General features: G+C 34.0%; 1 pseudogene; it reads left to right on the plus strand.

Annotated features, from left to right (window-relative positions):
- Positions 1-7811: 7811 nt before the first annotated feature.
- Positions 7812-8905, plus strand: LOC100894695 (ubiquitin carboxyl-terminal hydrolase 25 pseudogene; annotated as a pseudogene).
- Positions 8906-15513: the final 6608 nt, after the last annotated feature.

Below are 15513 nucleotides of genomic sequence, written 5' to 3' on the forward strand. Positions count from 1 at the left end.
AGTCTGACCACGTGTGCACCAAGTCCTAAGCTTCTACGTTAGTAGCTTACTCTGCTTGTCAAAACAATCACCCAATCAAAGGATCCATAGCATTCTAGTTTAAGTAAGAGTCAAAAGGTCTTGAAGGTTTGCATTAAGAGAATTTGGTTAATGGGTACATATCTATAGTTAGAAGAAATAAGACCTACTGTGTGATAGATTAGCAAGGTGACTGTGTTTATAATAATCCATTTTGTGTATTTCAAAATAGCTAGAAGAGAATAACTCAAATGTAAATGTCTCTAGCATAAAGAAAAGACATTTTTAAGATGATGGATATCCCAGGTTATACTGATTTGATTTTTATAAATTACATGAGTGTATTAAATTATTACATATACCCTTCAAATATGCACATCTATTACATATCAATAAAAAATAAAATTAAGAAAAAATATATATCTGAATTAATTGCATAGTCACTGATTTATTGATGATCATGTAAATGTCATTACTTACTCATGTAATTTCTTAAATTATGAGACCATATGTTCTTTGTAATATGCTTTTCTCTAAATTTTATTAAGATTTTATAAACAACCTTCATATATAGCAATACCACTCATGTTTCTCTCTCCTTCAGAAGTATTCTCTATTTAAAAAACATAGATTTACTGTAAGCAATGTGATAGTAAATTTTTTAATAAATGTGATCTAGTATCTTGAACAGCATGGAGATGGATGATAAATGACTTGCACTGTCATAAATATGAAGGCAATAATATTGGGAAAGTGACTGCTTTGGTTTTCTGTCATACTCTTTGACTGAGGTTGGCACAAACTAAACCTTTTCCTCTCTAACTATACTTTTTAAGTACCTGGAAAAAATCCCTTTAACAAATTTCAGCTATTACATATTTGCCTTTGTTTTACCTTTTTAATTAATATTTTAATATCAATGTTTATCTTCTCTGGAAATTGTGCTACAGGTATTCTTAATACCTTGCTGGGCCACTTGGTCAGTTTTAATGATTCTAAATTTACCTTTCTTCTTCTGCCTGGAATCACCTCACTCTTACCTGGGCATTGCTATTCTCTATCCTGATAGAGTCAATCCCTCTCTTTCAACTGAGAGTTTGACCAAAAAGGATGACCAGCTTTTAGTTTCAGATTTACTCCTACTATACTGCCTTTCCTTCTTGCTTGGGAAAATGCCTAACCCACATCCACAGGCTGAGCTCAGATGTTCTTTGGACCTGTCCTGTCTGTGTAAAAAAGTAAATCACACACAGCACCAAAATAAGGTTAAAAGTAATAATTATTTGGCCAGGCACTGTGGATCATGCCTGTAATCCCAGTACTTTGGGAGGCCTAGGTGGGCAGATCATGAGGTCAAGTGATAGAGACTATCCTGTCCAACATGGTGAAACCCAGTCTCTACTAAAAATGCAAAAATTAGTTGTTTATGGTGATGGGTGCCTGTATTCCCAGCTATCTGGGAGGCTGAGGCAGGAGAATCGCTTGAACCAGGGAGGCGGAGGCTGCAGTGAGCCAAGATGGTGCCACCGCACTCCAGCCTGGTGATGGAGTGAGACTCCATCTCAAAAAAAAAAAAAGTAGTAAGGATTTGAATGTTATTTCTGAAAAGATACTGCAAGTTAAGAAACTATTTATATGGGACAGAGCAGTTTCAAAGAAGGTAACCAGCTGGAGGATAGCCAAGGTTCATATAGCTAGGTTCAGCAATTGGCATGAAAGTGACAGTATAAGATCATCAACAAAAGTATGGTCTCTAGTGCCAACTTGTCTGGGATCAAAGTCCAAACTGGACTAATCATTTAACCTCAGATAAATCACTTTAATCCTTAATACCTTGATAACTTTTCCTCTATAATAGGAAAAGTAATAATAATACCTATCCCCTGAGATTTTTTTGGAAGAATAAATGATTTTATATATCATGCAATTAGAACATTGCCTAGCACTTAATAATACTACATAATGTTAGATGTTGTTATCCTAACTCATAAGGACAACATTATAAATCTGAATTTGTGTATTACCTTGCTGGCCTTGGGATGTTTACTTCTTAGAACATTGTCTTTCAAGACATACTACCTGTAACAGAACTTCTTGTGGGAAATGGTTAAAAATCCAAATCTCCACACCCACAAGACATCTACTCTGATACAAAGTGGAATTTGAGACTACAGCTAAAATTCAGCCATGGTGAAAGGGTTCTGTGTCGAGACCATGTTGTATAATTCCTGTAGCATTTATATGAACAAACTAGGGCAGCAACCTTATCATAGTCAATAGAAGATGGTCAGGCTTGTATCTGCAGTGATTTTGCACAGGTTTCTTCCCTCTTATATTGATGTTTTCAGCTGGATATAGCACACACCGATGCAAAGAGGGAGAGAATAGAACATTTTATCTATTCTTCTTTTTATTGTACTTCAGCCAGGAGAATCTTTCCCTGCTTCCAAAAGCAGCAACAGCCACCACCACAAAACTGACAGAATGTAAGCTGCTCAACACATTTCTGATCTGGGTAAAAAGAGTTTGGCTACTTAGATGATACAGTTCCCTTAGTCATGAGCCAAGGTGAGCCACTCACTCTAACTCTCTGGAAACCTCTATCATTCATCCTTTGAATGACAAAACAGAATACCAAAGAAATAGACGTAGAAATTTCTAGTAAAACATTTTTCTCAATAGTATGAGGAGATGACAGAAACTTTGGCATTTAGAACTTCTTTTTCTGCTTGACAGAATGCAGTTAACAAAGTAAAGTCTTAATATTCTTGTGGTATTTATTTTCCAATAATCTGTCTTACAATTTTGCTAATGTAAGACAAAAAATATTTCTTTAGATAGAAGTTTGACTAGGACTAGTAGGGGGATCACCTGGCAGTGCCATAGTCAAAAAGTCAGGGCAGAGCTGTCTTAATGTAATAGTATATATTTTCCTAGAAACAAATATTTACCTTCACATGAGAAGACAATATCTGGAAAGTCTTATTTCCTCTAAATTATTAAAGGTATATTATAAAATACATTTTATTATATTAAAAAATACTGAGGTAACATCAGGCCAGAATTCCAGATGAGCAATAGATATGACAGGAAAAGAGAAAGCCAGGGAAGAAGAGGAAGATTGCATTGGCTGGAGAACTGAAGAATTGTCTTTTCAGACAATGCATTTATTTATCTCTTAACTTTGTCAGAAATTCACAATTGATGAATATGCAGGCAGGAGTTAAAATTCTGATTTCTCATTGATAAGCTGTAGAATAATGTTCAAATTCTCAATTAGGAAACTTTTAGGAGGAAGAGCAGAATTTCGTTTTCTCGAATGCAGAGGAGAGCTGTTAAGGTCATGATGTGAGAAAAGAAATGCATTAGTCCTTTGGGAGCAAGAGGAAACGAGCATTGACCTCAATTGTGAGGCATGAGGCTTAAGTATGGCTTTAATTGTTTTTTTAAAAAAAGTATGTGACTTTCAGCAAGCCATTTCTCTTTTCTCATTTATTAATGTAGGAATTGAGCTAATCTTAATGTAGAATGAATAAGAAGAGGTTTCTTGGTTAAATGAATATTTGTGAAGGGGAAAAGATTATGATGCTTACAGGAACCAATTCTTCCCATAGTTATCAAATAATTTTAAATGTAATAGATTGCTACGGGAAGAAATATTAGAGATATATACTAATGTATTTGAATGTAATTACATTTCTTAAATAAAGTACTGATTGGGAGAAAATGCGTAAAGGTCTGCCTGAAGAGAAAAGAATATGGAAGAGAGGAAAGGTGAAAGTTCTGCCTAATAATTTTTCTCTTTGCTTCCAAGACTCTACACATTCTATGACTAAAGGATAGTGTTGGGGGAAATGTGCCTAAAGTCTTCTGGGATAGGGTAAAAGCCATGCAAGCAGTGGGAATCCCAATAAAACTAGGCACTCTTTCATTTTTGAGTGTGACCTCAAGAGAAACAAGTGTACCTCAATATTTTACATGATTGTCTAAGGAAGAGAGCTGGTGTCAATGTCAGTAGAGAGAGAAAATGGATTTTAAATATTGACAGACAGCACTCACCAACTTTCAAAATCAATGTGAATTTTATTTTCCCCAATCTTCATATGTGTATGATTTCTTCTTGTTAATTATAATTGTTTAGGATAATCAGAAATTCTAGAAGTTCTGGCAGAAAATATTTTATGTAATTAGTTCCATAGAGAAATCATTAAAAATACACTGATAAAAACATAGATCAATAAACCAAAGTGAATGAAAACATTTTTCAAGTGCAGAATTTAAAATTTGAGCCTATTTTTATCTATTCTTGGTTACATCAAACAGCTACAAAGGGTATTTATAGAGAAGTCTTATAAACATTTCCACATAGTGTATGCTATGATCCAGAAGATTGATTTTTTTCAAACATTGCTGAGATTCTACATTGCCAAATGTAATTTATCATAAATATTTCAAAGTCTTACATACTGGTGTGTGCAGGTTTGGACTCTGGTTATGTACATATATACACACATATCAATGTTATTCTAATGCAACTGGTACATAGATGTGTGTTTTGAAAATATGGGGCTAAAGAATGGTCCAGATGCCATTCTCAGGAAAAAATGATTTAGTCTGTTTCTTTCAAAATTTCTATTTATGTCAATATTCTTAGATTGTTCTGTTTAAAGAAAAGACCATATGATATACCAAGAAATTTTTTTGCACACCAGTCTAAGCAGCAGCCGAGATTTAAGGCTTCAGGTCTCACATTTGGAGCTGTGAATCATGAATTCATGGTATGTGTGTTAGGTGTGAGACAAGGAGGACTATTGTTTAGATAAGTTTGGGAGGCGAAGCTATTTGGTAATCAGATTTTATTGTCACCAGTACTTTATATTGCTGAAATCAAATCATTGGTTAATAGGAAAAGAAATTAAAACCTTTATGAAAAGATCCTCTAATGTTCGTGTATGTGTGTGTGTGTGTGTGTGTGTGAGAGAGAGAGAGAGAGAGAGAGAGAGAGAGAGAGAGAGAGAGAGAGAGAGAGAGATAGAGAGAGAGAGAGACAGAGAGACAGAGAGAGAGAAAGTGTTTTGATACCAGTTAGTTCTTTGCCATCCGAACAGGCTCTGAAACATCATTCAAATCTTGGAGTTAGTCATGCCTTTCACTTTGTGGAAATCTAACCTATTTGTTCCTGAGCTAGATGATGACCTTGGAAAGTGATGTTCCTGAGTATATTTAAGGAATTAGTGAGTTATGGAGGAAGAAAGAGGCTGACCAGTTATGATAATCTTGGGATGACCATGGGAATGGTCTATAGGACAATGGAAGCCCAGAAAAGCACTGCCACCTCACACAAGGAGGCTCATAATTTAGATTGAAAGTCATGGAATTAATAATTTGATTGCTGAGGTTATTAGTTATAATAATTAGTTATTAGTTATTAGTTTGCTACCAAAACAAATTACCACAAATTTAGTGGCTTAAAATGTCAACTTATTCTCTTATATTCCCAAAGTCAGAAGTCTGAAATGAGTTTCATGAGGCTAAAATCAAGAGGTTTTCAAAGCTATTTCCTTCTGGATGTTCCAGGGAAACTCTTCCTTGAATCTTGCAGCTTCTAAAGGATGCTCTGGTTTCTGGGATTGTGGCTGAGTCATTCCAAACTCTGCTTTGTCATCACATTGCCTTCTTCTCTGACTCTGGCTCTTTCTGCATTCCTTTTATAAGAACATGTATAATTATTTTGGGCCCACTACAATAATGCAGTATACCTTCCCCTATCTCAGGATCTTTAGATTAAACACATTTGCAAAGTCTCTTTTGCCTATATAAAGTAACATTAATAGGTTTTCAGGATTAGGACATTGGCATACTTAAGAATCCATCATTATTACACATTATTATACCACACTAAATAACAAATCAACACATCCAACTAATTAAACTTCAACATCCTATTTCCCAAACAGACTTTCTTCCTGCTTTTAAGACAAGCACCTCTTTTCATGATACTTAGAGTTTACATTTAATTCAAAATAACTCAGAAAACATGCAGTAGGAATTATTGTAATTGAGATGGATAGTGAAAAAATATATGTTATATGACACACAAAAAATTTGTAAATTATAGTGGAAGACTACTTTGTTTTCAGGTTTCTCATCCACTGAGCTCAATTGTGACTAATCACTCTGCTCTTGAAAGTTCTACTAGTCTTTACTGGAAGCTACATATAAACAAGAATAAAATACAGCAGATATCAGAAATCCATATGGAGAGCAGGGATGGAGTGGCGTGAAGAAGGGAGCAAATACTAACTTTTAGGAAAGAGAGTAGATTAATCATCTGAAATGAGTCTATCATGTAAGGGGTAATGTAACCTAGACCATTTGTTTCTAGTAGTTATGTAACTTTGCATTTTTATATGTGATACTTTTGATTTTGATATCTGAGTTGACTGGTGAGGTAGCTTTCTAAGATGAGATATTTACAATATTTTGTCAACATTTTTAACTTAGACTCACATATATTTTTAAAAAGTGAGTTTAATCAATCATTAAATATCATCATTCTCTTAGGTTTTATAGATACATTTTTCTGGAGATTTGGATTGCAGTCTGTCTCTAAGTCACTCTGGCATTACAAAATTAAAAATTTTAAATCATCTAAAATGTGTAAAAATTTTTTCAAAAATCAAATTTAAATATTTTGAAAATGTATAAATGTTTCATGTCCTTTTTAAGTTGAGAAGGAACCCATACTGCATTTACTTCCAGCTTTAAATCATTAAAAATTATATTACCAATATGAATTCTTTTTAAGACAAAAAGAAGTAATTTAATGAGAGCACTCCTTGAATTATAGTTGTACATTCATTATTACATTAGAGATGTCATAAGATAAAATGAAGGTTTTGAAATCTAGGGTTTCTTTTTTCATTTAAAACATTCTGTCATTTGAAGAAATCTTTTTAATCTTATATTTCTCTTATCAGCTCTAATTACAGTAACATGCTGCACACTATTATATTTTACCACCAAAAGGAGCAACACATTGATCTTTTCAACAAACTTTTGTTTTATGTCAGATGAACTACAAGGTCTTTAAGTTTCTATCATAAAGTGCTAAGATTATATATGTATATATATGTACATGAATTCAACAAAGAAAGGAAAAAGGTGTTAATAGAGCAAGTGTTTCTTTAACTCATAGTTAGCTATTATTTATGCTAATGCTATTTGGATATGGTGATCCTCTCAAACATAACACATATAATGTAAGAAGGAAAGAGAACAAACATCAGATGTAACTCATAATTTGAATTTACTAAATCTGTTAGTAATTATTTTCTGAGAGGTTAGACAGAAAAGGCTGATTTGGGAAAAAGGAAGTCTTGCTTTGGCAATAAATGTGATTGAGTTTGTACTCAGGTACTATCTCCCACTATGTGAATTTGTGTGGGACTTCAAACATTTTTCACCTGAAAGTCTTATAGAAATGAAAGAAGTTGGACTAGGTCAAGTCTGTGGCCTCTTTCAGAGCTCTAAAATGTTGTCACTTTTTTGTCAAACATGACAAATTTCTGCTCTTTTAGGTTAAAAATATATATTGATGATGACATGAAACAATTATTTAAGCCTCAAATAGAGAACATTTTTGAACTGAGAGATTCTGATAAAAACAACATGTATGTCACTAAATTTCAGGTAGTTTGTGAGCTTCTGTTGACATTTCAATTAGGACATGTGGAATAAAACTTTACTGATTGAAAGTAAATGACCTGTGATTTGGAATGTAGGTTCTCTTCATGTCGGGATCATGTCTTGTATATTTTTCTCACCCTATAATTTTCTCACTACTTTATTTGGTGATTGATTTCTCAGCCAGAGCATACTGTTTAATGTACATAAATGATAAGGCACAGTTCTTAATACAAGAGGAGTTTAATAAAGAAACTGGGTAGCCCCTTGTTGGTATAGAAACATTATCACCAGATTTGAGAGATTTTGTTGAGGAAGACAACCAACGATTTGAAAAAGAACTAGAATGGGATGTACAACTTGCACAGAAAGCTTTGCAGGAAAAACTTTTAGCATCTCAGAAACTGAGAGAGTGAGACTTCTGTGACAACAGTGCAAGCAGCAGGAGACCCAGAATATCTAGAGCAGCCATCAAGAAGTGATTTCTCAAAGCATTTGAAATAAGAGACTATTCGAGTAATTACCAAAGCATCACATGAGCATGAAGATAAAAGTCCTGAAACAATTCTGGAGTCGACAATTAAGTTGGAATATGCAAGGTTGGTTAAGTTGGCCCAAGAAGACACCCCACCAGAAACTGATTATCGTTTACATCATGTAGAGGTCTACTTTATCCAGAACCAGGCACCAAAGAAAATTATTGAGAAAACATTGCTAGAACATTGCTATCTCCAGATAGAAACTTGAGTTTTGATGAAAGCTGTCACAACATAATGAAAGTCACACAAGCCAAATTGGAAACGATAAAACCTGAAGAAGTAAACTTAGAGGAATATGAGGAGTGGCATCAGGATTATAGGAAATTCAGGGAAACAACTATGTATCTCATAATTGGGCTAGAAAACTTTCAAAGAGAAAGTTATACAGATTCTTTGCTTTTCCTCATCTGTGCTTATTAGAATAAAAAGAACTCTTGTCTACAGGCTTATTCTGAGGACATGATGAAGAATTGATATCACATTATAGGAGAGAATGTTTACTGAAATTAAATGAGCAAGCTGCAGAACTCCTTGAATCTGGAGAGGATAGAGAAGTAAACAATGGTCTGATTATCATGAATGAGTTTATTGGTGCCCTTTGCTGCCAACCTCATAATCCCCACCTCTCTCTTTATATCATAAAACTTTACTTCAAGTTGTAATTTTATATGCTTCTGCCCATTTTTTTAGCCTCAGTTTACATAATATTTGGTCTCCTCAGAAGAAAGAAATAGCACAACAAAACTAAGTATTTTAGGAAGCAGATATTCTTGTAAATTAGGAATTTATGGCACAGTTCTTTCTGCCTAATCCTGTCTATGTCTTTACTCATTTGACTAGTGAATACATGCATGTGTAAATTCTTGTCCAAGGATCAATCTAGATCATCTCTAATAGCTATCAGAAACTTTTACGTAAGTGTTCTGCCATAGAAACTGAAATCCAAACCAATGAATCTGCATTCCAATTGTTTGTGACACCCTACCCTCAACTGGCTTCTCTAACAGACTTGGTGACCTATTATAATTTAGCCTTAATTTCCTAACAATTGATTTCTTTACTGTAATTTCTTTCTAGAGATTATTAGCTGATGGAGCAAGTTTCACAGTGAAACTAGCTTACATTAGTTTCAGAAGACTGAAAAGGAAAAGAAAATAAAATCTCATGTTCATTTGTTATATGTTTCTAAAAATACAAACTATTCTAAAATACATTTAAAATTGATGAAAAGAAGTTATATACCTCTCAGTTTTATGCTTCCATCCAGTTAAATTTTGCAATCTTTAAATAAGTTTACTTTAATTCTTTAAGGAGTCCCACATTACCTGTGTTACCTGGATTAGTCCCTTAAGCCTTCTTTGCTTCACTTCTTAGCTCTACTGCAATCCTTGGCTGAATGGTTCAGCCTGCATGCCAGCAAATATTTACAGAGTACACATGCTCTATCCACAGCCAAATTTTTCTCTGACTAAAGCCAAATCCCATTTTGATTTATGTTTAATAATTGTGCCTGTGACATGACTAGGTATTTTTAAATAACTAAAAAGTCAGAAAGACATAAGGTAAGCAAAGAAGGCAGGATTATATTATTTTGTAGAATGGACTTTAGAATAGGCAAATCAGAAATTAAGTTTCACAATGCACTAGAAAATTACCCAGTTAGTCTTTATTTATCACTCCAACACCTAAATTATAAGTTTATATTATTGATCACTTAGGTATTAGCATTTGCAGTGTGCTGCTGTACCTGATAGACTGATTGTTATAATAAAAAAAAATCAGCTCTGTCGACATCTGAGAAATTTTGATATATAGTTTTCATCGCTTGGGCATTTTACATTCTTATTCTGAGGGCCCAGAAGTTCTCTGTCTGGTCAAGTGAATGGATGTCCACAGTTTGGTTTCTTCAAGAAGCTGAATCTGAAATGAGATTCACATATCTGAGAAGTATTAGAGAATACACTTGGGATTGATATCAGTGAGGAGAAAGAAAAGAAGCAGAGTTTGACATAGGAAGGAGTTGAGCTCTGATAATCTCAGCAAATGGCCTATGGTGGTCTCTGAAGTTGGGATGACCTGGCAAACTCTTCATGAGTTTTGGCAAGAAACCCTATGTCAATCAATATTGAATGCTGGCTGCCCAGGAAGTGGGTATGACCATGGAAGGCGCAGCTCCTACGAACTAAGACAATTCAGAAGACTGATATCTAAGACCTGACAGCCAGCAGTAATCCTGGCAACAGGAGGAATAAGTTCTTTCATCCTGAAGAAGGGCGTGGGCAGCCCACAGCACCCACTACAAATATATTTGCAAACTAATATAAACAGATCTCTGGGAATCAGTGTTATTCCTTTACTTTGTAGATAAAGCCTAAACACCTCCAGGAAATATTCCCTCTCACTTTGTTCCTCTTTTGAAATATAACTACCCAAAGAGCAGTATATTAGTCACTTATATTTGTAAATATGTATGTCTGTTATGTCTCTCTGTAAGGAGAATGACTATGATCATAATAGGCATCTCTTTGAAAGGACATAATAAAAAGTGAGAGGGGAAAAGGAATGACAAAGTTAGAAAATGAAGGTGGGTCCTTTCAAATAGTGTTTTGCATAATTACTTGCAACTAAGTCAATGAATCAGTCTTGGATAAGTTGTTTAGAATCAAACATAGGACATATATATCATATATATACATATACATGTCATATATGTATATATATGATATATATGTCCTATGTTTGTATAGGCTATGTATCAATCATAGGATATGTGTGTATGATATACATACATGTATGATATACATATCCTATGATTGATACATATATATATGTACATATCCTATATGTACATACATATACATGTATATACATATGTATAATATATATAATATGTATATATGTATATACATATGTATTATATATATAATATGTATATATGTATATACATATGTATTATATATATAATATATATATATTTCATATATATCCTATAAAAGTTACCCTCTAAAAGCATCACCATTTGATGCTTATCTAAATGAATTTTACACTTTTTATCTTTTCTATGCTTTTAAATACCAGTGGTGAAGGAAACACAGTACGTAATTACAGGATTGAATTGTCCATCTATCCATCCAGCTATCTATTAAAGAAAAACTTGCTGAACCTGTTATATGGCTATATACCTGTGCAAACAAACCACTTGCAATACAAACTTGCTAGTCACCATCACAAGGACTTTACTATCAGTTAAGAAAAGAAAATATAACTGAAACTGAAGAATTGCAGTAGAGATGTGCACAAGTTTTAGTGGTGATTAGAGGAAAGACTGTGGAAAAGCAGAAAGGTTGACACTAGAACTAGATCTTAAACTTGTTGAAAGAAGAGTGAGGAAAAATAAGTAGAATGTATTAAAAAGACTCTCCCATGTAAGTTATACTTATTGCTTAAAATTTCTCTTCATATTAAAGATATTAAGGTTATATCTATCTTATAGTGTGTTCTATATATGGAAGAAAATATAACGCTATGGGTTCATACTAGTGGAAATCCCTAAGCAAAATAGTTGGGAGAATCTCTGCTAAATGACTTTCACTTTAGGTTTTTGGACAGCTGTTATACAGAATCCTTACGAGCTATATTGTATTTCATTTACAACTTCCACCAAATCAATTTTTTAATGTCACCCACTAAGTCTAAGTTTCTCTTGTCTGAAAAATAAAAGATTTGTTTGAATGGTGAAAATGGTTCCTTTGAGGTTCAATATTCTATGAGTCTACTTTAAATCTACATAAAGGAGTTCTTACATCTCTTTCTTTCCATAAAGAAATCTGCATCTTTGGTTTCTTTTGATTCATTGTAGGCACCGGACATAACAGAAATAATGTAAAATCATATACTGAACAAGTCTGTAGAATGTATTTTAATATTTTTATTTGATTTCACAAAAGTCAACTTTACACTTATTTTAAAACTGTTTCAAGTTATTTGGTGAACACAGTCTAGATTTCTATTCCATGTCCTTGGTTCTTGCCCTTGTCTTTCAACAACTGTAACCACTTTTTATGCTATTGAATTTGTTGCAAGTTAGGTAAGCAATTATATCATTAAATGTGTGAAAGTGATTAGCAGAGTAAATTTCACATAATCCTTACGTAATTCACTTAACGACCTATATAAGGAAGGCAAAAGGAAGGAAGGATTGAAGAAAGAGAAGAGAGGAAAGGATAGAAAGAAGAAAATGAAACACCGCATATTCTCACTCATAGGCGGGTGATGAAAAATGAGAACACATGGACACAGAGAGGGGAGTACTAAACACTGGGGTCTATAGGGGGAAAAGGGGAGGGCCAGTGGGAGGGGGTGGTGGGGAGGGATTGCCAGGGGAGAAAAACCAAATGTGGGTGAAGGGGAGAAAGCAAACAAAACACACTGCCCTGTGTGTACCTATGCAACTGTATTGCATGCTCTGCACATGTACCCCAAAACCTAAAATGCAATAAAAAAAATAAAAAGAAAAATAAAAAAAAAAGAAAGAAGAAGAAGGGAGTGAGAAGAAGGGAGCTAAAGAAAGGGAGAGAGAGAAAAAGAAAATGAAGGAGAAAAAAGGAAAGCAGGAGGGAAAGAACTTGAACAAATAGCTATGTCAGTTTAATAAAAATTGAGTAAATCATTTCTGGATTTTTAGATAAGCTCACTTTTATGTGCTTTAGAAGTGGTCAAGTTTGGGCACAGTGGTTCATGCCTGTATATCAGCACTTTGGGAGGCCAAGGTGGGTGGATCACCTTAGGTCAGGAGTTTGAGACCAGCCTGGCCAACATGGTGAAATCCCATCTTTACTGAAAACTACAAAAATTAGCTGGATATGGTGGTGGGTGCCTGTAATTCCAGCTACTTGAGAGGCTGAGGCAGGAGACTCTTTTGAACCCGGGAGTCAGATATTACACTGAGTCAAGATCATGCCACAACACTCCATCCTAGGCAAAAGAGGGAAACTCTGTCTCAAAAAAAAAAAAAAAAAAAAAGTAGTGGTCATTAGTAATGTCAAATTTAAAATATTTGCACAAAGTTCAGTGAAATTCCTTCATTAACATACACCTTGAATATGTATCAGCTTGATTATTTTTATCACTAGTTAATATTTTTGAAAGTGAAACACAGGTGGATTTTTTTTTATCTACATAAGCCAGAATTAATAAATTGAATGGTTATTTATATTTAGACAGGGTCCAGTTAGGCATTGTAAATGGAGATACATCTCTCCAAACTCACAAATGTCATAGACAGATTATAACACTCATATATGTTTTTAGCTATTCTAAATATAGAGCTATATTCTGTAGAATTCAAAGTCCTAATGTATGTGTTGCATTTTTATCTCTAATGGGCTGAGATGTGTTCATTTATTCAAGAGCATAACGTAGAATGTCATCCTTAATGGATTCAGTTCATCTCCTTGTGATTCACTGTAAAAATCTGTGTAATAATGGAAAAACTCTGAGACAAAGTTTTAAGTTGAGTAGAAATGATAATAGAGATATGGAAATTCCTATACAAACAATTTTTAACTGTTGGGCAAGTATCTTGTAAATAGTTTGTATTAGTTCATTTTTACACTAATAATAAAGACATACCTGAAATTGGGTAGTTTGTAAAGAAAAAGAGATTTGATGGACTCACAGTTCCACATGGCGGGGGAGGCCTTACAATCACAGCGGAAGGTAAAGGAGCAACAAAGGCACATCTCACATAACGACCCATGAGAGAGTTTGTGCAAGGGAACTCCCCTTTATAAAACCATCAGAACTCATGACACTTATTTACTATCTTGAGATGGGAAAAAGCCACCCCCATGATTCAATTAACTCCCACCAGGTTCCTCCCATGACATGTAGGGATTATTACAATTCAAGGTGAGAGATGGATGAGGACACAAAGCCAAACCATGTCATAGTTATTAATTCTTGATTAGGTAACATTCCTGAAGAAATATAAATTCCAGTTTTTCCTGCAATGTTGCACAGTATTTACATTACACAGTGTTTGCATTCTCACATGAACTGTACTTGTGATTTGTAAGCAAAATTTACATAATCTTGCTTCCACCCATAATAGCATTTCTCAAACTTAAATCACACAGATACGTCGTCTTAGTTCATTTGGGCTGCTATCACAAACACCTGTTGATAGGCTGGGTGGCTTATCAACAACAGTGATTTACTTTTCACATCAGCAGAGTTGGTGTCCAATGACTCCCTTTCTTAAGACAGCCCTTTTCCCTCTTCAACCTTACTTGATGGAAAAGGCAAAGGGTCTCTCACTTGAGCCTGTATTATAAGGGCACTAATCCCAAACAAGAGAGCTCTGTCCTCATAAATTAATCACCTCCATAAGGCCTGGCCTCTTTTATCATCACCTTGGAGGTAAGGATTTCAACATATGAATTTTAGGGGATGTAAATATTCAAACCACAGCATGTGTGCACCCTTTTCTCAGTGTCCAAGTGCTCTACGAGTGGAAAGGGAGGCCGAGATCTATGTTCAGATTCATAGTTCTAGATTGCTTGTGCTAAACTTGATTTAGATATTATGGGCTATTTTGAGCATCTGTATTATTTAATGTAGTAAAGTGTAGAGTTTCTTAACTACTTTCTGTGTTAAATCAAGAGGTAGCCACTATTGTTTCCCCACAGATTATTTATTAGTTATAATGGAAAAATAATAACTATAAAGTGAAGCAACATATATAAGCTTGCACAGATGATCAAAATTAACATCATCAATGAAAAAAGTTCATTATTTGCTCTTAGAATACACTGAGAAAGGTACAGCATTATTGATGCATTGTTCTGGCTTGAAATTCACAACCAAAATCTAATAATGAGGAATTATTAGCTAAATTAGATAAGAGGAAAATGAATGAAATAATAATAATTTGCTACATCCTTCAAGATTTTCAGTGAAAGGCTGTGGTAATACTTGACATTAAGTAAAGACTCAATAAATATGACAAGTAAATTTAATATTTGAACTTTGACTAGATTTCATACTGGACAACTAAAAATGTGACAAAAGATATTATAGTGTCGATTGAAGAAAGTGGAATAAGGATGGTAAACTGGTTAAAATATCAAATGAAAGTTAAATCACTTCATGAGCACTGTAAGTATGTAAGATAATATCCTATTTATAGGAAATATACATGGCAGTTTTTATTGGTAAAGGGTCCTGATATATGCAACTTCATATCAAATAGTTAAGAAAAAATAGTTAA

This window comes from Callithrix jacchus, chromosome 14 (assembly GCF_049354715.1).
Source record: "Callithrix jacchus isolate 240 chromosome 14, calJac240_pri, whole genome shotgun sequence".
Classification (NCBI taxonomy): domain Eukaryota; kingdom Metazoa; phylum Chordata; class Mammalia; order Primates; family Cebidae; genus Callithrix; species Callithrix jacchus.